Raw genomic sequence first — 26,044 nt, 5'->3', positions numbered from 1 at the left:
CAGGCGCCCCTCTAGGAAGATTTCTTGATCCTCATTGTACTGACCTGGAAACATCTGCTAACACAGTTAGTCCTGTGGTCCCCTTATGTGCTGGGGGAATGTGTCCAAGACCCCCAGCGGATGCCTGAAACTATGGATAGGACCAGACCCTATAAATACTGGCTTTTTTCCCATGCATACATACCTAGGATAAAGTTTAATTTATAAATGAGGCTTAATTTGTAATGTATATAATTAGGTTTAACTTATAATTTATAAATTAGTGTAAGAGGTTAACAACTATAACTAATAATAAGATAGAACAGTTATAACATTATACTCTTGTAATAAAAATTAATATAAATGGGGTCTTTTCTCTCACAGTATCTTCTTGTACTGCACTCACCCTTCTTGGGATTATGTGAGATGATAAAAACGGATTTGTGGTGAGATGCAGTGAGGTGAATGACACAGGCACTGTGACGTAACCTCAGGCAGTCATTAACCTTGTGACGATAAGTCAGAAGGAACATCATCAGCTTCTAGACCATGGGTGACCGTGGAAGACAGACCACAGGTAGCTGAAAGTGAAACCGTGGATAAGGGGCAAAGGGGGACCACTGTAGTGGCAAAGCCAGGATTTGAGCTTAGGTCTTCTGATCCCAGCTCTTGTGCTCTACTGTACTGTGTGAATATTCCGAGGCCGGTCTGTAACACAGGTGTTACAGTCTGTAACAGAAGCAGCGGCATTTCTGTCCTCACCAGCGAGACCCAGAGGGAGAATCGACACACTTTTCATTTCTCTGCCTTTCCTCCTTGACATCTTCCTCCCATGTTTCCAGTGGAAGCCTTACGCTGACATGTGATGGATTCTTTCCAAGTTTCAAGGTGCTGACAGTGAATCTTTTGTTTGTATTCAGACCAGACTGGCTGTAGCCCTTCTTTCCTTGGGGTTTGAGCTTTTTGGAAAAGTGGAGAGCTCAGGAGTTCAGGCGGAGTCCCTGAGCACGTTGCATACGTTAAGATCGCGGTGTGTTGGGGAGAAATCGGTGTGGTGCTGAGACCGTGAGTGAGAGGATGCAGGTGGGGGGGGCCGGTTGGGTTGTCGAGGAAGAGGCCGTAGAGAGGTTGCTGGCTGGCTGGCTGGGCTGTGCAATTAAGCAGTTGAACAGGTCTCAGTAGCACGCTGGGGTGTCCTCCACAGGCCTGCAGGGGAGCAGAGTGGAAGCAAGCTGGCTGGCAGCATCTTTGGACACACGGTGCTAGGTGTTAGGGGCTTAACCTGGAACGTCTCCACAAACAGGTACCCCAAGGAGCAGAGCATAATCGGAGGAGGGACACAAGTGAGATTGGGGGTAGCAGTTCCTGAGCTTTAAAATTCACGATTTAATCTTCAACCCTGCTCCGTTCTGGGTGCTCCCGACACCGTTGCCGAGGGGGAGGAGTTTTTAATTTCATAGAGAAGTTAATTTTTTGCCACCACAGTAGAACATTAGACCCAAGTTCACAAATCCTTCCAGCAGTCCCGTGTCCGTTACGAACTTCTCACTTTATACTTGGTTATTTGCAGTCGGAGGATATACCAGCATTTATTGTGGTTTTATTGGAGGGCAGGGGAGTCAGGAACACATGGAGATGGGGTTAGAGGTACCTCCTATGGGACATTCAGAGATCAGAGCAACTCGGGGAGAGGAAGCTGGTGTCATTGTTCATTCACTCAGCAGAGATTCCCTGAGCATCCGCCGTGTGCCAGGCACTGGTCGGCACCGGGATGATGATGATGGTGGTGATTAAAAAAACAGGCGTGATCTCTGTCATCATGGAAGCTAAGTACGTGCTTGGGAAAGCAGTCCAGTTGCGGGGGATGAACTCAGGCTTCGTGCTGTGAAGAAAAAGGTGCTCCAGGATGAAAGGGGGACTTCCTTTGAGTGGTTCTCTGAGGAGGTAATTTCTAAGGTGGGAGCCAGAGGTTGAGAAAAGAGTGGGTGGAGGAGTTGGGGGTGAAGCTTCCAAGCACAGAGAACAGCACAGTTAAAAGGCACTGGAGTGGAGACGAGATTGGCCTTTGAGGATCGAGAAGAAGGCAGATGTGACCCACGATGAGGGTGGGAGAGGCGAGCAGGTGCAGCCCCTCCGAGGCCTTCGGTTTGGTGTGGCCCTGCTCTGAAAGGCGGCCATCATAGAAGTCTCCTGGGGTCTCTCGATCACCCCTGTAAGTGTCCCCAGCCCAGGACATCCCCAGGCTCCTAGAAAAGCCCTCATCCCCAGGAGACTGCCTGCCACTTCCCTCTTCCTGCTCATGCCCCTTGTGGAGGGGAATAAACAAGGAGATTTTACAGTGAACGCAGATTTTCATGAACTTGAAAGCAGGAGTCCTTTCAGGTGCTAAAAACCACGAGAGACAGGCCCAAGGGACTTTAAAATGGCTCTGAATAGATGGGGTTGCTCTGTCGTGGCTCCCACACGCAGGTCTTGTGAGCTCAAACCGGTGGTGAGTACAGCAGGGCAGTAGGAGTAGAAAAGTACAGTCTTGGGGGGACGGGGTGGGGGGGTGCCTGGGTGGCTCGGTTGGTTAAGCGTCCGACTTCGGCTCAGGTCATGATCTCGTGGTTCGTGAGTTCGAGCCCCGCGTCGGGCTCTGTGCTGACAGCTCAGAGCCTGGAGCCCGCCTCAGATTCCGTGTCTCCCTCGCTCTCTGCCCCTCCCCGTTCATGCTCTGTCTCTCTCTCAAGAAGAAACCTTTAAAAAAATTTAAAAAAATAAAAATAAAAACACAGTCTTGGTTCTGAAAAAGCGAAACCTGCAGCGTTGGCTCCCCAAAGTCCTGGGGAAGATCGTTCCCTGAAGTAAGTGCAGCCGCTTTCTCGGGGGCTGTCACCTGGCCCTCTTTCTAATTTTAAACTTCCACGAGTTAGGGGATCCCAAGTGAGCATCAGGCCGGCTTTAGGCGGGCGCCCGTCTCACGAGCCCCTCTCCCTGCTCCCCTCTCCCTCTGCAGGCCTGCCTCCTTCCCCCCCGTGACACCAGTGGGCAGGCCTGCCCATAAGCAGGTCTCCTTCGCTCTTGTCCTGTGTGCTCTTCAGCTCACCTCTGCCCCTGTTTTAGAAGAATGAACTTTGAACCTGGGGGGGTGGGTGGGGGCTAGAAGGAAGAGAGCCCTGGATAGTGTTGTGTAAACACTGCAGTCTGATCCTTCTAATCTTTTACTACCTGTAGGGACAGGTGGCTGCAGCAAGGCTGCTGGCAGGAAAGCCTGATTTTTTCTAGGCTGTGGGTTACGCAACAGAGCAGATCTTTGAAGCTGCAAAGGGAGGTCAGAGCAGCCTGTCCACAGGCATATTACGCACAAGTTTCCCTTTATAAGACCTAATTTGCCTGAGTATCACTAGGAACTTCTGTGCCAACATTTAGCTGGCTCTCTGGAGTGAGTTGTTACCGCCAGGCTCTAGTTAAAGCAGTCAGTCTTTTTTTTCTTTAAAAAAGGTCTCTACTTTCCAAGGTCTCAAGCAGCTCTCTTCGGCAGCTGTGTTTGAATAACGGGGTGCGTTCCATCCTAGCCTGTAACCTCGCGCTCACATCTGCGAATGTTCGCTCTGTCCAGAAGTGGAGGTAGATGGCGATGTAGCAGGTCCGGTGGACGAGGCGGTGCTGAGCTTGCGTCTGGGACGGTGACCAGACCGATGAAAGGAGAAGGAAGAGATATTTTTAGCGCGTCAGGGCCGCTTGGAAACACTGGTTCCCGCCATCCCCCCCTCCCCGAGTAATTCCAGCAGGGGGTTCGGTGGGGAGTGCATCTGCTCTAATTTAGTGTATAACGCATTTCACTTCCGTATTATACTTCAGAATATTCATGAGGGCTGGTGAGTTGCTGACTTGACAAAGGAGTAGCTAGCTTTGAAACCCACATTATGGGCTCGGTTTTTAGGGTCCCTAGATGCAGCCTGAATGTGTGATGTTATTGCAGAGGGCCTCTAGGGGGGCTCCCGGGCCCCAGTGTGGACTGGGAGAACCAGCCGCTCCTTTTGCCTCGGAAGTGTGGTTTTCCCTGGAGGTTGGGGCCTGAGGACATAGTCCACTCTATTTCTCTTTGCCCGGGAGCGGATTCAAGCAGGCGTCACTGTTCTGATGTTGAGAACAACATGACCTCTGCCATTAGGTTCTTACAAGTTGTGGTGCGCCGATTTAAACCACCGGTGATGTTAAATCAACTGAAAAACTCCAGTGAGGGTATCAATTAAGTACAACTTAAGGGAAGGGATGGAAGGGATCCTGTCTGGGGCGTAGGTGATCCTCTCCAGAATCACTTTCGAGACCGGAGGACTTTTGTATGTGCTGAGAAAAGCGTGAGTTGATTTCCGTACAAGGGGAGGGTTTCTCTTCGTAAGCTTCTGCTTAGCTGCTCGGTTTTGATTGAGGTTCCATCTGTCTCTCCTGGCCGTCAAGTGTAGAAGAAACAACAGAGTGTGTGGAGGGAACACAGGGGTTGGGATTAGGAGGCCAGAGCCTGGGCTCTTCCCTCCAGCCCCCACATGCACCTCGCCCCGCGGGTGCCCGGTGTGGTTCTGCAGGTTACTGGCCTCTCTGTCCCTGCTGATGTGATGAGGCAGGAGACCACATCTGAATCCCACACTTGTTAGGTGTGTGACTTTGGCCACTTAAAGTTACCTAATGTCTCTTTGCCTCAGTCTCCTCATCCATAAAATGGGAATTGAAATAGTACCTGCCTCGAGGGGCTGCTGCAAGGATTTGAACGTGCAGTAAGTGAAGCGTGCAGGTGATGGGATCTGTTCCTCTTTCTTCAGGCTCTTTAGGCTCTTTGGCCTCTGAGTGAGAAACAGTAAATGGGCCACAGGTTCACGGGAGAGCCAGTCAGAGCAAGTGACGGACCAAGGAAGCTGAAGGGGCCGCGGGCGCTCGATGCCCTTCCGCTGTGGAGCAGTGCTCAGCTTGGCACCTCCTCACGTGCCCCGTCTCCCTCCCCTGGTGCTTAGACAGCAGTCCTTCCCTCAGCGGAAGAAGTGGGCCTTCTCAGTCCCACGTGGAACACATGCCCCAGCGTTGCCCTCAGATGACCTACGTGGTGGAGGCAAGGGGCCTCGGGTAGGCGTCGCCGCTGACCTGGAGGTGGTGCCCCCCTCACCCCCCACTTACTGAGGTCCCCCGCAGCGTCCGCCAGTTTTCCTGCACTTTCAAGGGTCGTTGTCGGACTTAGTCATGGCGGCCAAGCTCTTTATTAGCTGGTTCTCCTTGGTGAAAGCCCTTTCACTGAAACTTCCTTCTCAGCCTACACGTTTTAGACTCTCAGCACATTTCTCTGAGGGCTCAGCTGGCTGCCCTTAAAAGAGCCCCCCTGAGGGGTAAGGAGAGCAGTTTTCACGCTCCTCCCCCCAAATCAGCTGACACGTCATGGCTTCCACCATGAAAGGTTTCCAGAGGGAGGAAACCGCTTACGAGGCAAGCTTAGAGAGCTTGTGGCTCCTTTCCAGAATGTACTTAGTGGTTCTGCCCTGCGTGGTGGAGAGCCCCGTTCTCTTATGTTTGGGTGGCTCCATCCACTCTCCACCAAGAATGACATCCTTAAAGGCTGCCCCCAGGTAGAAGGTCCTTCTGCTGCCCTGCCAGGGGCTTGGGGACTTGGTAAGCGGCACTGCAAATCTCGGGGGTTGGGGGGGCTAATCAGGTGATCAGTCTGGGGATGGAAAGACAAGAAGGTGGTAAAGTTGTGCTGATTGTCTTGCAAGTCACAGATCTGAAATTTTGTCACATCTCATGGGAGCGAGGAGAAGCCAGCCTGAGTAGAGAACGTCTTAAATTGACTTCACAGTGAACTAAACTATGAGAATGGCAACTGTTCTTTGTCACTTAAAATTACTAGTCCCAAAAGCCTTTAAAAAGGCCAGCCACTTCTGGTGATCAAAATCAACTGTCCTGTTTTTTGCAAACAAACCTGGACGGGGCTGGCCGCCGGCGTGGCTGTGTGCAACTGCCACCTTGTGGCCAGAACCAGGCAGTGCGTGTGTTACCTGTTGCCGGATCCCCTGTGTGAAATGTGTCAGTCTTAAAGCTCTTTTACAAAGATTTTTCTCAGTCACCCTCTCACTACACATTCCATCTCCAGGGCTCAACCATTCTGCTTCTGTCGAATCTGTACAGGACAGTGTCACTACCAGGCTCCGGGGTCACTACCTTCAGCCTCCAGACTGATCTTGCTCCAACATGTTAATCTGATTGTGTTTTTTCTCTTACTTAAAGCCCTTTAATGGCTCTTCCTTACCCAGGTTCCAGCACATCTCTCAGAATTTCCCCGAGCCCAAGCTCCTTTGCCCCAGGGCTGCATCTTTGCACACGCTCTTCTCTCTTCCTCTTCTGTTTAACACCTACTCATTCTTAAGACTCGTTTCAGGGTTCACCTCCTTCAGGAAGCCCTCTGCACTGTATTAGATATTAGACTTCCATCTCTGTGTCACAGTGTCTGACATATAACTGTTGCTTGCTAATTATTAGCGAGTAAAGGGAGGGGGAAGACAAGTAAGCAGAGACCCGAAGCACCAAATGTTCCTCTTGGGTGTGATGGAGCTCAGGGAAGAACGAAGGTGAGCCCAGGGGGCCCTGGAGCAAAGAGCCTCGTGTCCCTGCAGATGGTAGAGAAACGGTCCCCTCGGTGAGTGACGCTTATTACCTCTCCTGTGCTGTTCCCTCTCTCTGTTAGCCCCTCCCGATTCATCCTTTTACGCATGCATCAGTCACATCACTGTCCTGCTCAAAACCCTCCTGTGCAGGAGTTCGGGTTCCAGGACCTCACAGCACGAGCTCACCTCACCTGTATTTCATACCATTTCTTACCTGTGCCATATGTATCATCTGAATCCTAGGACTCGAGGGTCATTTGCTGTGAGTTCACTTACTTACTTGGCCGGCCGTGTGGCAAAAGCACCGTCTAAAATTTCAATTAAGACATCTGTTATCAAGCGTCTGTGGGTGTAAGCCGCTGTGCTGGTCACTGGAACCACCAGAAAAGAAGGTGTCGTTCTGTGCCTGCAAAGAGCTGATAGTCCAGGAGAAGGGAGAAGACGAAAAACATGCAGGCAGCGTTAAGGAACGAGATAGCAGAAATGAACATGTCACAAGGCGGTGTGTGATTAATTGCCAAATAAATGGCCCAAGAGTGTGGTGGTGACTACAGAAGATAATGCATGTGGAAGTGCCTCTCGGCTGAAAAATTCCCAGTTCCGGGCAGCACTGCCATCCGCCCCTGTCCCACTCGGACGTGACTCTGGTTCCACTTCACACACCTAGGCACCTGGACGGCCGTGCAAAGTCCTTGTGGGACGAGGCCCTGCTGGCCCCCCACCCTTGAACCCCGTGCTGCAGCCACCCTGAAGAGAAGGTGCCACATATGGGTCCCTCCTCCTCATCTCCCTTCCTCGTCTAACTTCCTCCTTTCACACCCTGCGCTTCCTTCACCACTCAGCCTAGCGGTCGGTCGAAGGAGAGTGTCCTCAGGCACTGCGGGCCGACCTGGCGCATCCTCCTCCGCCGAGCCTCCCTGCTCCCTTGCCGGACAGGCCTCCCCTCGTGTGCCCGGGCGCCCATTCCTCTCCTCCCTCCGAGGGAGGGAGCCTCCTGCGGCAGGCGCCCCGTCTCTCTCCTTCGTGCGCCTTGCACTTGACACAGCATCAGACATGGCATACGTGTCCCCTGAGCGTTCGTCCCTTAACGCATTAGGGGACTCCGTGAACATGAGTTGATCGACACGGTACAGACGTGACCGTCGTGAGTGGGGAGGCGGGAGCCGAGCCCTGGGGGGTCCAGGTAGGCTCGCTCCGGCAAGGAGGAAACACTGAGCAGAACGAACGTTAAAAGGGCCGAAGAAGGAGAAGGGATCCCAGGCGGAGGAGCTCAGTGCCCGTGAGCGCTGACAGCTCGGCCGTTTCTCACAGTACTCGGGAGCCGGAGGGCCTGCCGAGCAGCTGACGGCAGACAGCTTATTTTAGTTGGAGCAGGGGGTTGTCTAAAGGAAGGAGAGAGAATGCCCTGAAGGTGGTTTGGACGCCACTGGTGGAAAGGCCTCAAAGGTACGTGGGTATCTTGGAGACCGCGGATGCCATTTATTGTTTTCAACATCCGTGGTGACTTAAAGTGGTGTTGAAAGTGGGAGCTGCCCCGTGGCCCTGTCTTCATCGTAAGTCGCGGCATTGACACTCACGTGGAGACCCCCGAGACCGTAGGATGCAGGTGCGAAGCCCCTCTGCCTCCATCGCCTCACCTCTCGGGTGAATCTTCCATAAGACAAAGGCTTTCTTTCCGGCACTGCCCTTGACCTGGCCCTGAGCCGTTGATCCTTTGGGTCCATTCAGCTCTGCCCTGTGCCTCTACCCTCGTGACTGGTAATGACCCGGAAGGTGGCGGCACCCACGCAGCAGGTGGCCTCCAAAGCTGAGTCACCACCCTGGGAACAGTGCCCTGGGGAGGCCAGCTTGGGCGAACTAGGAACTCTCCACCTCGCCCGGGCCCTGTAAGGGCTCCCAGTGCAACAGCGGGAGCAAAGGAAAAATGGGTTCTTGGACGCATCTAGTGTTGTCACCGAGCTGATAAGAAGGTGAAATCAAGCCCACTGAAGAACTGAAAAGGAACTTACCCTAATGGTAGGCTCGCTGGTGTCTTTGGCAAAGCACCAAGAGTTCTTCTCCCAAGATTACAGTTCCGGTCTATGGTGGTTTCACTTAAACACACCAAAATCACCCATTGATGGGTACCTTTAAAAATGCAACGAAGAGGATTTTGAAATGATGTTTTAAAATTCTGTTTGAGCTTCTGAATTAAGAGAGTTTAAGAGAGCTGTATAAACTATATCAAATGAGGTACAGGGTGGGGGTTTTTTTGTTGTTTTTCATTATTCATAGATGCCCTGATAGATGTTGGTGTTTAAAATTATGATGCCTTTATTTCATTCCCAGGGAGGATAAAAATGTACTGTTGCTTTTAAAAGGAGGTTTAGGGGCACCTGGGTGGCTCAGTTGGTTAAGCTTCCGACTTCGGCTCGGGTCATGATCTCACGGTTTGTGAGTTTGAGCCGCACGTCGGGCTCTGTGCTGACAGCCCAGAGCCTGGAGCCTGCTTTGGATTCTGTCTCTCCCCCGCTCTCTGGCCCTCCCCCACTGCCACTCTGTTTCTCTCTCCAAAAATAAATAAACATTAAAAAAAATAAAAGGAGGTTAAAAAAAAAAGTATGGTTTGTTTACTACACCAATGAATAGAGATGACCTCAGTCCAAAAAAAAAAAAAAAAGAGAAGAAAAACAAGCGAACTCCAGTATCTCTCCTTGCCTGGCAGAATAAGCCTTTATCAAGTAGCAAAAGAAGTACAAGCCTGACTGCCTACTCATCATCTCAGCTGATCGTGATTTTCCCAAAAACAAAGCAAAAAGCTCTCTACATTTTCACAACTGAACAATAACTCTTAGGAGATACTACCAGCTTGCTCAGTTCCTATAAGGCCATTTAAAAAAAAAAGTCTGGTGACAATCAGTCGGTTGCTTGACTGCAAATTTTGTGCGTGGTTAACTCTGCTGTCCCCACTGTGAGCTTTCAAAATTGGAGAAAGTAGCATTGCATCTATCGCCTTTTGAGTATGGGACTTTTTTTAATTAAAAGTTGGTTTTGGTTTTTTGTTTTTGTTTTTGTTTTTTTTTTTTACTTCACCCATCCTATGCCCAGTTATTCCTATACAGCTGAATGTCTCTGAAGGCAAAAATGAGGTCATTTTCTCGAGCAAATTGTCCTGAGTTCTAGTATGCACATGGTCTGTGACCTCCCTGGGGCCCAGACAGCTAACACTCATGTTTCCTCCTTTATTCTTCTGTTGACTTTCCATGAATACTGTATGTATAAAAAATGAGCCATACAAACATTACAGAACATTAAAAGGTTTCGTGGTTTTTCTAAGGCAGAAGAATTGAGGTAGATACTACTAGAAACCAGAACTATGTGCTGATCCCTATATCCTTTGCGATTTCAGATCCATAAAGGCTGAATCTAAATGCATTTGGAGGTTAGAGGTCAGATGATTCTGCCGGAATCCATTCCACTCAAAAGAATGTCTCGACTCTCTGGGTTTGGCATGCAGTTTGGAGAAAGAATTTTTTAAGGAGAGAAGTTTTATTTACTTCTTGACCCATGGGGCATGGGAGGACTCACCTTTTGGATAAAGGTTGCAAAAAAAGCCTCTATCAGGTGAACATACTGAGAGGTTAATGAGCATTCAACACCCAGTGACGTGTGGCCAGCCTTTCAGGAAGCTGTGTTATTGCACCAGTGTGACAGCATGAAGCATCGAAGCCGTTAGAAGTTACTTGGGAAATACTCGGGCCCTGATGAGTTAAAAAAGCAGAGACATCCAGTAAGTGAGTTCCCGCCTGGGCACGGGTGTGTTTATCCTGCCCTTCAGAAGTTAGAGCCAACATTCTTAATGGTTTTGAATGATTCAGAATGTTTCTCTCTCTCTCTCTCTCTCTCTCTCTCTCTCTCTCTCCGCACACGGGTTATGACTGAAACTCCTTAGGTGAGGTCCACAGCAGAAACCAGCCTTATACTTAATGTCCTGTTTTATAATCATCTTACTTAGAGCAAGAGGAAAACGATCAAATATGGCTTCCTTGTTTCAGGGAGAAGACCAAGGCAAGGGGGGGGCTGGTCGTCTGGAGGCCACAGAGCTGGAAGGAGAGTCGCCAGTCTGAGCCCGGCCTCATTGCTCTGACCACACAGCCCCTTGTCCAAACCTTGGGGGGAGGCTCCAGCAGGCCTTTGGCCTCCCGGCCAGGAGAGGCCGCTTGCCCTTTGAGGAATGTTTAGAAAACTACTTAGGTCAGAGCAGAGAACTTCATTTTTTACAAAATGAAACAAATCATTTATTTGACCTAAGCAGCTTTTTCAAAATCTCTTTTGTCAGTGTTGTGAATTTATTAGCTTCTGGGCAGAAATAAGAATAACATTTCTATTTCTATCTCCGTGCCAGAGTAAGAGACCTGATCTGTCTCTGTCTCTGTCTCTGTCTCTGTCTCTCTCTCTCTCTCTCTCTTCTCCTTTTTTTGGATGAGAATTAACTTACGTCGCACTAGATCTTAATAAAACAAACTTTGAGTCCTTCCCACAGGAGAAAGAATTGAGCAATGTTCTGAGAACATGTTGTACTCTTTTGGGTACCGAGTAAATGTAATATTTAGAAGATGCTCCAGAAGGCTTAAAAGTGCCCCTTGGTAATGGAGTCAAGGGAGGGCAGTGGGGGCACAATGGGATAGAGAAGCTGGACAGACCGGAGGAGGAGGGCTTTGGGAGAGCAGCTGGAGCGCCGTCCCCCTGCCTGGGGGAGGACCTGAGGGTCCTGCCAGCCCCCAGGAAGGAGTCGTTTCCCCATAAGCCAAGGTGGGAGCCGGCGGTCGTTGAGCCCCTCCCCCGTCCTGTCCCCAGCACGGTCAAAACCACTTCTTCCTCGGACTCCATGCCACCTGCGCCACCCATAGGGGCCAGGAAAGCACGTGGCACGGGTCCCCGCGCTGACCACGCCGACTGTCTCCCAGGGCTTCCCCGGGTGCCTAGAAAGAAGAAGGGGCCTTTATTTGTGTAAGGGTCACAGCCTGAACCGAGAGACGAAATAATTTAAGGAAGAAAACGCCAGTCAAAGAGCGGGAATTTGCACCAGATCCCTGTCTGGGAGCCCTCCTGGGGGGCTGCACTGGCCCCGGGTGGCAGTCAGGCAACTTGTCATTTATCACTTTGTTACATTAATGGCATGGTTATCACAAAAAGCGTTTTGCCCTAAGGACGTAAAGCAAAATATATCATAAGTGAAGCATCCCCAGCGAGATCTTTGCATGGAAGGAACTGTTTCTTAGTCCTAGGAACATCTAGTGCCATGCTGGCCAGGCCCCCCGGAAACCATGTGGAGGAAAAATCTTCTCATGTTTAGCTTCTAGCATGATCCCGGAGATAAGTAACAATGCATTTTTCCCTCTCATCACCCTCATTCCCTTCACTGTTAAGGTAGACCATTTATTTTGTAAAGAGCTAGTGGGGAGAGGCGTTTGGCTGTATCGGGGGCCCTGTGGCCCTGTGGCCTTTCCCAGGGGTCACTGTTGCAGGGAGGTGGGGCTGTGTCATGTGCCGCACAGACGTGAGCGCACCTTGGCTCGCTCACACACACACACACACACACACACACACACACACACACACACACACTAAATCTCTGGGGGTTTTCTTCTTCTTGTTTTGTTGTAGTTGTGTATACTTAACAAGTTACAATCTAGCAAGTGTTTCAAATTGAAGCCGTGGGTAAAATTTTCCTAACAGAAGATTACACAGTAAGCTGGAAAAATGAAATAGGAAGCAGCTTGTGTTGTTTTCTTAGGATTTTCGTGTTCGCTTTGGATTAGCATGCCCCTCACCCGCCCTCGCTGTTTCTTGCTCAGGGTGGTGCCGTATTCACAGGCTTCTTACGCGGGGTTCAGAGGGCTGGGGAGAGGATGTGAGGGCGCGCTCCTCCCCTGCTGCTGTTCTCTGGTGGTCCTGGAGAATTCCCCTGCACTTGCAGGCATATGGGAAGGTCTCAGCGGTGCCCGTGAAAGTCCCACCTCCGCTTCACCTCTGCGAGTGTAACTCAGCATCCCGGGACACGCTCGGCCCCCTCTGGACTCTAAAGGATTGGAGTCGGTCCTTCTAAACACTAAACAGGACTCCTGTCCCGCTGAAGGGCGTTGTACTGGGGATCGTTCAGTCTGTTCTGTCCCCAGCCAAAACCGCATTCCAGACAAATGGACCTCTTCATTAAGGCACCCTGAGAAAGGGACTCCCGGCCTCTCCAGGAAACCCACAGGAAATGACCACACCCATGCCCATTCCTTTGTGGAGATGGAGAATGGAAGGACCTTGGGAGGGCTTCTCCAGACCCCAGATCTGGTGCCTCCCCTGTGGCTCCCACAGAGCCTGCAGTTTCCTTTCTGCTGGTACATGTCCCATCATCCTGATGCTGTCTACTTACTTGTCTGTACCCCTGCCAGCCTGCAAGCTCCCGGAGGGCTGGTGCCCTGTCCTCGCTCTGTGTCTCCAGTGCAGTGCTTCCCCCACACTAGGTCTTAACAGACACGTTTCTCCTGCTCTTCATACGTGTTTTTTTTTTTTCTTCTCTTGTGCCAACCCTGATCTCAAAACTCACACCCTGTGTGAGTGCGGGGGGAGGGGGGATACATCTATGAGTGCACCGTCTCTCTCTCTCTGTCCTGCATCCAGTGTCACTTCAAGTCCCTTGCAGTCTAACTACCCAAAGGTCCCCCTAAATGCGGGGGCTCCCCCATTCTCCCCGACCTTCGCCTCCTGCTGCGTTTAACACGATGTACCCTCCTCTACCTGAAACCCCCTTTTGCCACCTGCCCAGGACACCTGCAGAGCCCAGCTCAGGCCCCTTTCCTCTGCAAAGTCCTGGACCTAGTCAGCCTGTCCCAACCTCATCTCATCCTAAATGACTCCGGTCCTCTCTGTTAGCGTGACCTACTTCAGCACGGGGTTTGTCCCTATGTATTAATTAGACTTCATTCCGCAGTTAGAGTTTAAGGTCTCATGCACATCACCTACGTACCTAATCTTCTGGAGGTGTCCAGCAAGGTGCTTGGGCTCTTGGGAGGCAGTCCATGAGTGCCACTCGATGGGTTCTAACCCATCTGTCTTTATCAGTGGCGCTGAGCAGTGACTTGGTGGCTCTGCACCACTCTGGTGGCTACTCCCTCTGTGAGATGTGTGACCGTCCCTGTGTGCAACCCACTCACATACTGGGGCTTCCCGCGTTTGCCCCATTGCGTGCCACTTTCCTTCAGAGCCCGGTTATGCCCCGTCGTCATCTATTTATGTGTTTGCTTGCACTGGACCCACCTGCCTCGTTTGTACACATACCTTCAGGGCCTCATACAGCTCCTGGTACATCGTAAGTTCCATGAGTCAATGGTGTGTGAACAGGTAGACGGAAATGTTGGAATATCCTTGTCCCAGTTTCCGACTGTGTGTCTTTTCCCAGACTCTTGAATCCCTGTTTGTGACGTCCTTGGCTTATACGCCACCCTTTAAGTTGAGAGAAGCTCTCGACCCACAGCTTCTATGGATTGATGCCCAATGTTATTTTAGTCTCTCGCACCAAATCTATCACACTGATTGTATATACTTTTGGATTTTTTTTTTTAACGTTTATGATTGAGAGACAGAGACAGAGCGTGAGCAGGGGAGGGGCAGAGAGAGGGGGAGACACAGAATACGAAGCAGGCTCTAGGCTCTGAGCTGTCAGCACAGAGCCGGACCTGGGGCTCAAACCCACAAACTGCGACATCATGACCTGAGCCCAAGTCGGACGCTTAACCGACTGAGCCACCTGAGCCACCCAGGCACTCCAGATTTTTTTTTAAGTAGACTTCACGCCCAGTGCAGAGCCTAGCGCAGGGCTTGAACTCACTACCCTGAGATCAAGCCTTGAGCTGAGATCAAGAGTCAGACGCTTCACCGACTGAGCCACCCAGGCACCCTTGTACTTTTGGACGTTTTATCCAAAATGTTAGATGGGCTGTTCCCTCCCAGGGGAGTATGGGGAGTCGGGGTGGGAGAGGGGTTAACATTTATTGAAGGTCTGTGTACCATGTGTTTTATTTGGGTTAGTTACCTTTTCCCAACTCTAAGAAGTAACATTATTGTTTTCTACTTCATATATGAAGAAACTAAAGCTCAGAAAAGGATAAATCCCTTGTCCCAGCTGTGCAACAGGCGACTGAGGGAAAATTTGAATCCACGTCTTTCTGGCCCCTAACCTCATGCTGCTTGCCTCTGCTTCCAGTCTAAATGTGCCATTAAATGGGCAGTCACTTCACTGCCTATGACATTAAAAAGGCAGCGTGTAAGCATATTAATTCGGACAAGCAGGTGCTCATGAGTAAAGGCAAAGACCACAAAAAGATGTTTATTGGTAGGTTTGATTCTGAGCAGGGATTGACAGAGGTCTGCTTCTAAGACCTTAAAGGTTCAGGGCGATGACTCCTCTGGGGGCCCTCTGTGACCAAGGCTGTCATATTGAGAAGGCATGTCGACCCTTGACTTCCTTTCAGGAAAGCCACAGGAGTCCCAGTGGTGAAGTAGGCGTGCTCCTTGCCTGTCACTCTCCCCTGTGGGGTAAGTTTGGTCCAGGCCTCAGCCCCGCATTTAGATTAGAATCACCAAGAGCCACTGTGGAAGTCACGGAGTCCATTGCTCGCAAGGGGGTGTTAGTGGGAAGCTGAAAATGGGCTTGTCAAGCTCCTATCCTCATAGTTGAGAAACCTTATCGCTAACTCATTCAGTGTTCCTAGCCAGACCTTCCTGTGCTCTGGTCTTCCCATCTGTATGTGATGTACAGACATCTAAACCTTAGGAGGCTGTAGGTCCCAGTGCTCACAGGGGGCCACAGCACGGATGGGAGAGACCTGCCCAGAACCAGGCTTTGTCACGTACATTTATAGGACAAGGTTAATTAAAGGAGGACTTCCCAGCACCTTGAATGAACTACTCCACATGCTTTTCCAAATGCTGAAAAGCTCCAGAAAAACAGACTGGCACTTCTCACAGCCTGACACATCTCCATTTCTGCTGAAAAGGGAAAGAGCGCCTCCGTGACTTTGGTTCCTGTCCTCGTTTTTATGATCAGACCGTTGTGGAAACATGCTGTTATTTTGTAATAGTATTTAAATATTTTCAGAATCGTGTGTGATCTAATAGTCCACGGTGGTTTGAATTTTATGTTTACCCTGATCTTCCTTCTCATTTGTACCCCTCAGGTTGAATTTTTTTAGCTTCATTTTTCTGTTGTTTGACAGTATGGAATAGAACTATGGCCTCTCTTGACCATTTCGCTTACTTGTCAAGGTGCTCTTGAAGTTCAGGCCCAGCTCACAAGAATGTGCCCCACATAACATGTCCCTGTTTTGATAGCATCTTGAAGTGCACGGGCATAGTTGCGGGAGAACGTGTCCAACGGCACTTGGCTTACAGACCACACCTGCGAAGGGCAGTCTGTTTTCTTCCCCAGCCGGCTCTGATGCGTGTACCTAGACCTAGACCGCACCACCCCATCTGCTGATAAGCACGGCCTGCTCTGCGGCCTCGGCTGTGTTTAAGTTCCTCTGCGGAGTTTGTAATCATTAACTTAGAAGTTGCAATTGGTGCTAACTTGACAAGGTGGACTTCTCTTCATCACGCTGCTGAGTCACTCAGCCTTGCGCTGGGTGAAATGTGAGCTGGTGAGATTTAAGCTCCTCGAGAGGAACCCTCCTTGGAGCACCCCCCCCCCGCCCCCTCCCACCCCCTTGCTGTGACAGGTCACATGTCAGGAGACTGAGGTGCCCTTGAATGATCGGTTTTCAGCAACAAAGACCTCTCTAATGGGCGTCCTCTCCTGTGATGTGGTGCAAGGTGCATTCCAGCTTTAAAGTTAGACCACGGAAGGGAGAAAGTCTTGCGGTTTCAGTTCTTAATTGCCCTCTGCCCAGCTCTGAAGCAGTGAAGGTTTACTTCCAGGCCAGTGCTGCCCTCTGCTGGCCTTCTGGAGTCCCATGCTGCTGCAACACGAGGTTGCAAAGTCAACTTTTAAAATAGAAACTTCCTCACATCTTCTAGACAGGCTGCTTTTATGCCTTCTTTCATTCGTGATTAGAGCTAGAGATTTATACCGTATTTTATTTTGTATGCCCTCTCGTTGAGCAAACCCTGGCGATCTGCAAAATGCGTGGCTTCGTGTCAGCAGACTGTCTCCACGGCGGCTGCCACACCTGGACAGAGAGAGCACCAGCCTGAGGCCCCTCAGTGCACAGGAACTTCCCCAAGCTCTGTGTCTTAAGCAGGAAAGAGAAGGTGCTGTTTGTTTCTCGTTTTTAAAAATTCGTCTCTTTCTGACATTGGTGGGGCAACAAGAGAAAACAACTGACTTTTACTTCCTCTGTTGCTCTGGGATGTTTCCGAAGGGTTCACACTGTCATTTAAATTCCAGGCGCTGATCTTCTGAACAAATGCCTCCTGAAGTTTTCTGCGCCTGGAAAATATCCATCAGATTGCTTTTACATCCCCATGTAAGTAGAGGCTTGTGCTCGTAAATCAACCTTAAGGGAGTTTTGTTTTATTTTGTTCCTAGATGATTTCTCCAGTAAAAAGAATTTAATGGTCATCGGTGTTTGATCTTTATTCCTTTTTTTTTTTTGAACACCCAATTCCCGATTTACTATTGCAAAAAAAAAAAGCCTATAATACGAACTCCTGCTTAAAAATAAGAGTATTGATCCCATGTTCGGGTCTTAGAATAGGAAGAGGAGAGAAAGTTGGAAAATATTAAAGATACTCATTTCAGTTAATTCAGTGGGCGATGCCGTTTGTACATCCAAGGGCATCTCTTCAGATTTTAGTAGTTTTCAAACACCTTTGCAGCTAGCGACTCTGGAATGCCTTCGTGTACAACAGAACGTATGCAGGCAGGATCGTGAGCCCTTTCGTTACAAACTGTGGCAGATCTCTCAGACACGTCTCTGCTCACGGTGTGCTGAAGGAAGACTGATTTATTATTCCCAACGGCACAGCCATCATTTACTGAACGTTTGCCTTGTGCTCTTTCTAGTTCAAGTTGCTTTTCCTTCTGTGTCTTCATTCTCACAACAACCCTATGTGGCAGGTACTGCTGTTCCCCTGATTTGACAGGTGAGGAGACTGAAGCCCAGAGTCAAAGCAACTCACCCAAGGCGGTGCAGGGAGCCAGCTGCAGATTTGACATGCTGGATCCAGAAGCTTGCACGGCCCCTCCTGCCCCACTGCCCCGCAGAAATGGGAAACTTGGGAGAATTGCCTGGGCTGTATTTTGGAGATGGTATTTTAGCACTGTCCTGATAGCATGCCATGATCTGTTGGACGAGCTCACCATGCTCTTTTGACTTGAGCCTCCTGAAGATAAATGGGAAAACGAAGCTTCCAAGAAGGTATGACTTGCTGTAGGTCACGCTGCAAATCAGAAGCGTGGCTGAGGGTCCAGGTCCCTGACCCTTCAGTGCTATGCTAGCCAGACCCAGCTCATTTCCAAGTTTTTTAGTTCCTCTAGGGGTGTTGTGTGGTGCTGCTTCTGCTAATCAGGGCCAAAGCTGGTTTTAATGAGTGACTGATGTGCTCCCTGATGAAACCCTGAAACCTGGAGCCAGTATATGCTCAGACATCCCGGAGGCCGTTGAAGATCAGCCATTACAGCATCTATAAAGCAGTGAGCAGGAAAGAATAATGGCTAAGAGCCTGGGCTTGGAATCAGCCATGTCAGTGTTTGAATCCTGGTCTTGCCATTCATGAGCTTTGTGGCCAAGAACAAGTCCTGTGCCCTCTCTAAGTCTCTGTTCCCCCACCTGGAAAACGGGGATACCAACCAGCCTTGTTAGGTGGTCGTGAACGTTGAGAAAATACGTTGAAAGTACGTAGCACAGTGCCTGGCACAGAGGAGGTGTTCCCAAAACAGAAGCTTTTCAAAATGCCTTCCCGTCTACTTCTGAGTTTATTTTGGCCTTTACCCTGAAAAGACACTCCAGAGTTCTGACCCATCCAATAAAATGACAAATATGTGTAGCGCTTTAAGAATTATAGACCAGGGTGCCTGGGTGGCTTAGTCTGTTGGGCATCCAACTCTTGATTTCAGCACAAGTCATGATCTCATGGCCGTGGGATCAAGCTCTGTGTCAGGCTCCACGCTAGGCATGGAACGTGCTTGGGATCCTCTCTCTCTCTCTCTCTCTCTCTCTCTGTCTCTCTCTCCCTCCCTCTCTCTCTCTCTCCTTCTCCCTCCCTCCCTCCCTCTCTCCCCCTCTACCCTCCCCCCCTCACATGCACACACTCTCACTCAATTAAAATAAAATAAAAATTTTAGACTGTTTCCATATGACCCTAACGACCACTCCAGCACAGGAGTGCAGATCTCCATTCTCTAGCTCAGGATACTAAGGCTTGGAAAAATTAAATGATCACCCGAGATCCCATGGTTAGTAAACAGCACAGCTGAAGCTTCACCTGTGAACCACAGCTCCAGATTCTGCCAGCTTGCTCATTTGCTTCCTGCAGGAAAGCATTCTTTAAAGGCATAGGAGTCAACAGAGAATGAGAATTAAATGCTCTAGCACCATATACCAGTAACAGTTGCAATTTTAGTCTGGCCTGGGTTACTCAAGTCGGGCCTCTTGTATACTGATGCCTGTAACATTTTGAAGCTGCATTCTTAAGTGTCCTAGGCAGATACAGTCTTCTTGTGAAATTCTTAAGCCTCCAGGGAAGTTATCCTAATCCAGCTTGCTCCTGCAAGAACAGACTGGCATTTCACTTCGATGAAAACAATGTACTTGTGCTGTTCCACTTTTGCCACACAGGAGTTACTGGTGTGGTTTATTGATTCACATTTCAGGCTCCAACTTTCCTATCAGATTTGGAAGAAAAAATACAAAGGGGCAGCTTGCTCAAAAACAGCATGAAGTGTGCTGGCACAGACTGGATTTTGAAACAGAAACCCATTCTCATGGCTTGCGGGCCAAGAGACACTGAGGAACGATTTGCTTCTTGAAAGGTGATTAATGCTGGAGAGGGAGAGCTTAACGATTTTAAGCGTGTGTTCTGTGTGTGAGAAAGAATTGGCAAAAAAAAATAACACTCCTTTCAAATGGTGCAGCACCTTAAAATTGTTGATGGTTAAAATAGAAACCCCCTGAATTACAGAAATTCAGCCCTCCCGTATCCTGGCCTAAAAATACAGAACAGTCAGGCTGATTGTTGGAGATGGAAAACATGGGAGAATGGAAAGCACGCCAGTCTTTCCTTGTCGTTGAATGTCACCAAAAGACTCCACAAAGTAAGCGGATACTTCGCTACCCCAGTTAAGGAACCAGTCACCGTCATCCTGTGTCCCTGTGCACGTCCCAGAGAGAGAATGGATGAGCCCCTGTTGTTTTATCAACTTACTTTTGTTCATTTCCCTCCTAGTGAACGATGAGACTTTGTCTCCGTTGCTTTGGTAGCCAGCCTCCTCCTCACGTAGACTTCCTTTCAAGAAACTGGCCTCCTGCTCTAGAGGATGGTGTGAACACAGAGGCCCAAACTCAAGACCTCTGTTTCCGTGTGTTCTAAGTCATTTTAGAGTCACCAACAAAGTATCTCAGTTTCTTCCCAAGGGCTTCAAAACTGCAGAGAAATATACTAAATGACTTTGCTTATTAAGTTTTTGTCTGCTGAAAATGCCTTGTCAAACAGGGCTCACAGGAGGAGACAGAGATAGGTGCGAAAGAACATATCCACCTTTGTTCTGCCGAGTTTCTTGAGAAGCATGCTTAAAGCATAATGCAGAAAACCTACCGTGTCTGATCGGCTCTGCAAAACCATATGGTTGTACGTGTAGTGTGTATGTGCATGTGCGTGTATGTGTGTATATGTGGGTGTGACATACATTCGAGGTACGAGGACATGTATGATCTCATCAGACGTAAATAAAAGGAAGAAATTCATTCTTTAGGAAAAGTTTTCCCCGTAACTGAACTCCCCATCATTTGAAAAACACTTCTGGGGGCGCCTGGGTGGCTCAGTCGGTTAAGCATCTGACTTTGGCTCAGGTCATGATCTCACAGTCCGTGGGTTTGAGCCCTGTGTCGGGCTCTGTGCTGACCGCTCAGAGCCTGGAGCCTGTTTCAGATTCTGTGTCTCCCTCTTTCTCTGACCTTCCCCTGTTCATGCTCTCTCTCTGTCTCAAAAATAAATAAATGTTAAAACAATTTAAAAAAAAAGAAAAAAGAAAAACACTTCTAACTGGTAGCAGGCAAGAGCTGGGACTAGTCCTTTGTAAAAAAAAAAAAAAGCAAGCAGACCTTTCTGTTCAGATTTTGGATGTTTGCACTGATGAGAGTAACCTGGCTGTCCCTTGCCACTTCAGTGCTGACCTTACAAATGACAACAGCACACACGGAAAGATGCGGTGGCCCCCCCAGCTACTCCCAAAATTAGTGAAATAGTTACTGAAGAGTTGCAGGGATTCGTCTTTTTTAGGTTTGAATGCTTGAATGAATGGACTCTCCAGTTGAAACCTGTAACTGACTGCCTGTCGCCTCACAAAGTGCGTGCGTCCCTTCATGGTCTGTGAGCTGTTGCATCTTTGATGCGGTGTTTGCTGCGCGTCTCTGTAAGCCCACGGTGTTCCAGCCCCGGACTCACACGGATGGAAAACCCAGCGTGGTAGCAGGAGGCATGGGCAGCGGATGCTTTTCCCTGAGGAAGGAGTTTGTGTTGGGATCTGCTTAGGAGGAGAAAACCGGTCCAGCCTGTAAGGGGTAAGAATGTTAATCAGACCTAAGCGAAGCACCCCCCCAACCCCCATGGCACCCTGCTGAGCCCACCTGAAATCGTCAACCACAGGCTCATTGTAATTGGGTGTTCTTCCCAAGCTCATAGGGAGATGATAAAGGAGGATGATGAATGAGGAGAGTCAAAAAGAGAGGCTGAAGTTCAGTTCATTTATTTATTAAGCCAACAGGAACAGACAAAGCGAATGGTGCTGCCAGGATTAGAACCCGTCTTCACACGGTGACGTGTCATGACAAAGCCAAGAAAAGGTGGGGAGCAGTGTAGGGTAAAAGGGGTCTGAGCGGGTGAACCTGATGGGATCTGGGCTGATGGGAAAAGTTGAATGTGGACTGGGTTCTAGAGGATACTAAGGGTTGTCCGTTTTCTTAGGTGTGATGAAAGTGTTGTGATTGTGCAGAAGAATGGCCTCATTGTTTTAAAATGGCCGTGTTGTTGTACACATGCTCAAGACGTTAGGAGCAGAGTGTCGGGACGCTTGTCAATTTGCTTTCAAACAACCCAGCAGAGAAATAACACGGGGTCTTAACGCATACATGGCGGGGCTAAAGCAAGATGGCAGAAATGAACGATGGTTGGGTTGAGGTGGTATGAATCCAGGAATTCATTTTATTGTCATTCAAACGTCACGGAGGTCTGAAATTTTTCATAACAGTTAAGTAAAGCTACCAAAACCCTTTAACTCATAGACGCAGTTGAAGGAATTCTATTTTGGGAAGAAAGCATTAGGCTCTCACTAGCATCAGCCCGTTCCTCTGCCTCTGAACTATCCTGTCGCCTCCTTGGACCCTAGAATCACAGTAATCCTTTGAACCATACAAAATTACCTCGAAGAGAAAGTAAGGTTTAGGGAAGTTTTTTCTTCAACTTGTACGAGACCACCTGCCTATCTGGTGCCACGTACACGTATGTGGTAAGCTTCGTCAGCGCCCCTTTCTCGTTGTCTTCTGCACCTGGATGTTTCGACTCCAGGAAGAGCTCTGCGTCTTTACCCAAGTAAAGGATTTCCCTTGACTTCCCATCAGAAAGAAAGGGGTTGACACGTGCCCTTGCCTCTGAATGATAAAACTGAACCTTTGTCTGGGCAGATCAAGAATAAAGACTCAACAGGCGCGCCCCCACCACCACCACCAACCGCAGATTCGGTGATAACAGTACACCCTTACAGGATTCACCAAAGCTCTGTTTAGACCACAAAGTAAATAGCCGCAGCCGGGTTTCAGCTTTTTCCTTTCTAGGTTGTCTTGAGTCTATTGTAAGAGAGCATTCTGAAGAAAAAATAGATCATAAAGCTTCTTCAGGAAGCTGGTTTCATATGGTGGTTTAGATTTAAATAGTGATTGTCTAGCACCATTTGAAATCAGTGTTCTTGGGGGAGGCCAGCTGCACAAGGGATGCACGGGACAGCCCCGGGAGACCAGACGGCCACGAGAGTCTGCCTGACACAGCCAATGCCTTCCTCGCCCTGCCAACCGCGACGTCACATCTAACGAGCTAATTGTGTGGATGTCTTATTGTTAGAACTTCATCCTCGTTTGTGTAATAATCCTTCTGCGGTACAGACTCCATCGTGTGAGGGTTAAAAGGCCAAACGTACGGCGGATTTATTACTCTCTGGTCCCTGCCGACCCTCACGTCCTCCCGTGGCCCCTTAGAGGATGACTGATTTCTTTTGGTGTTCAGAGTCAATATAATTTTCTAGCACCATCTGAAATCGGTTATAATGATGGGGGAAGAGCACCGTGAAGCCAATTAAAGGAGAGAAAATACACTGGTGACCTTTGGGACTGTGAATAAGAACCGAGAAGACAGAAAGAAATACAGAGCAGAAAGACCAAAGTACTTCGTCCGGTTTTTAAGTTGAATTTCATTGCCCTGAATTGCATGTGTTATAATGCTGATAAATGGTTAACTGTTAGCGTGTTGCCAATAGTTCTATTTTAGAGAAGTTCTGCAGTATTTCTGAGGATTTTTGTTTTGATGCTAGATACCTAAAAAAAAAAAAACCAAACAAACGGATAAAATCAAAGACCGCCTCAGGTCATTCGAAAGGAGCAGCAAGGGAGTAAATTCTGTTCACAGTGAGAAGTGCGGTGACCTCATCTGTGAACCTCTCCTGCCTGGCAGTGAGCTCATTCCATAGTTAACCAGGTCACTTTCTTAAAAGGCAGGGCCGGGCTCAAGCTGGCAAGAAGTTCAATCTAACAAGGCACATGAAGAAAAATGGTACAGATGACTAGGTTTCTATGGCTCGGACAGAACTAAGTTTAATACAGTTCAGTTTAGAAAACAGGGCGAAGGGGGCGCCTTGGTGGCTCTGTCGGTTAAGCATCTGGCTTTGGCTCAGGTCATGATCTCACGGTTCCTGAGTTTGAGTCCTGCTTTGGGTGAGCGTGAGCCCCACCTGTCTCTCTCTCTCTCTCTCTCTCTCTCTCTCTCTCTCTCTCTCTCTCTCTCTCTCTCTCTGTCTCTCTCTGCCCCTCACTCACTCGTGCCCTCTCTCTCCCTCTCAAAACAAAAACAAAAGCAGAACACAAGGTGAAGAAAGCCAGAGGTTATATTTGAGCTGTTGTAAATTACACTTTCTTACTACGGAAGGGAAGTGGTTAGGTTAAAAACGGCACTGGTTCTCTAGCACCAAGCAAGGTGGGGAGAAAAGGCTTAAGAACGAGCTCGCAGGGGTCATCAGCGCTGCCTCTGCCCACAGGTGCTGACCCAGGCAAAGGCCAGCCTGCCGCTGCCACTGCGTGTCTCCATGTGGCATCCCCGAGGAGGGGGTGGGGTGCACCTGCTGCACTCTGCGCACTCTGTCGCCTGGAAAAGCCACGCCACCTGACAGACAGGTGACCGCCAGCCCTGCCTAACGCAGCTCAGGCCTCTCGACCTCCCTTGCTCTCCTCACCACCGCTTCCTCCTTCTGACCTCCTTCTTACTTGTCTGGGAAAACACTTGGAATTTGCAGCCCAAACTTTCTGTCTGCCGCCCACATCAAGTGAGGTCATGTCACTACTGCTTTTGCAGTCCTGTGGTTACAATTTCCCCAAAACCCTCTCTGTTGCTTTCCTATCCGCTCTTTTTCCCTGACTAATCGTGCTCAGCTCCCCTGCTTCCAGACACGCCCACCATGTACTGATTTCCCCCAAACTGGAGCTCTAGCTGCAGATGGTTTTCCAGAACTCACCATTTCCATATTTTCAGCGGCTCCTAGGTGCTTCCACCTGTTAAACCCCTCAATTTAACCCATTAGCTTTTCCCCAAAACCAGCCCAGCCCCCGCTCCACCCGTGGGTTAAGGCTGAACACCTTACACTTGCAGGACGCTTCTCACTCCCTTACCCCTGCTTTGCCACACCCACCTACCTCACCAAGGCCTGTGGCCGTTCGTGCTCAACTCTTTAAAACCCACGCTTCTTCTGTGTCTTCGTTAGCCTCCCGTGTGACCTTGTTCCTTCACCCTTCGTGATTTTCATCCCTCTTCTCTCGCCTGTTTTCTGAGCTCACCCAGCCCCTTGCTGTTGCTGTCCCCCCCCCAGGTACCTTCACATTTCCTCTGCCCAGCCCTCCCCCTCCCCCTCCTCCTCCCCTTGCCCCTCCTCCTCCTCTCCCTCCCCCTTCTCTTCCCCCTTCTCCCCCTCCCCCTTCCCCCTCCTCCACCTCTTCCTCCTCTTCCCTCTCCTCCTCACCCTCCTCCTCCTCCTCACCCTCCTCCTCCTCCACCTTCTCCTCCTCCTCACCCTCCTCCTCACCCTCCCCCTCCTCCTCCCCTTGCCTCTCCTCCTCTCCCTCCCCCTTCTCTTCCCCCTTCTCCCCCTCCCCCTTCCCCCTCCTCCACCTCTTCCTCCTCTTCCCTCTCCTCCTCACCCTCCTCCTCCTCCTCACCCTCCTCCTCCTCCACCTGCCCCTCCTCCTCACTCTCCCCCTCCTCCTCCCCTTGCCTCTCCTCCTCTCCCTCCCCCTTCTCTTCCCCCTTCTCCCCCTCCCCCTTCCCCTCCTCCTCCACCTCTTCCTCCTCTTCCCTCTCCTCCTCACCCTCCTCTTCCTCCTCCTCCTCACCCTCCTCCTCCTCCACTTTCTCCTCCTCCTCCTCACCCTCCTCCTCCTCCTCCTTCTCCTGGGAGCTCCAGCTAATTCTCTAACCCCTGGCTCACATGTGTACATGTCTGTGAACTTCACTCTGTCTTCAGCTTTGAGACTTGAACACTGGCAGTGGCTTTCTTCTCTGTCCTCCTTTAGAACCATATGGTGCTCTCCATGTTGTCCTTGCTGTGATCACTCAGTTATTTACTTGTCTTCTCTGCCAGACTGTAAGATCCTTGGATTTGAGAGGGGTGGTAGGTGACACACATTGTGTACGTTCAGTTCTTACACACACACACACACACACACACACACACACACAGGACCTTCTGTGACAAATGTTCCTTCTAGGTTATGCTTCCACTTTTCGGCCAATTCATTGTTTCTCTCCATTTTCATTTGCCAAATGCATGGGGAATAAAAACTACTTTTAGTGATGACCCAAATTAAACAGAAGAAAATAAATGTGCCTCAAAGAGCATGTATCCTTTTCTAAAACTTTTAAATATGATTTTGATGTATGTTCCATTATGGGTTTTCCAGGTGTTTTTTTTTTTTTTCCTTTTATGTGCATAAGTA

At 49.6% G+C, this 26,044-nt stretch overlaps 1 long non-coding RNA gene across 1 annotated transcript; it reads left to right on the top strand.

Annotated features, from left to right (window-relative positions):
* The first annotated feature begins 19 nt into the window (after positions 1-19).
* Positions 20-22,693, top strand: LOC122488751. The gene is made up of 2 exons (XR_006298682.1): positions 20-16,889; positions 17,026-22,693. It is a non-coding gene; the product is annotated as an uncharacterized LOC122488751 (long non-coding RNA).
* Positions 22,694-26,044: the final 3,351 nt, after the last annotated feature.

This window comes from Prionailurus bengalensis, chromosome A2, assembly GCF_016509475.1.
Source record: "Prionailurus bengalensis isolate Pbe53 chromosome A2, Fcat_Pben_1.1_paternal_pri, whole genome shotgun sequence".
Taxonomy (NCBI): domain Eukaryota; kingdom Metazoa; phylum Chordata; class Mammalia; order Carnivora; family Felidae; genus Prionailurus; species Prionailurus bengalensis.
The sequence above is the reverse complement of the archived record's forward strand: the minus strand, read 5'-3'. Positions and strand labels throughout refer to the sequence as shown.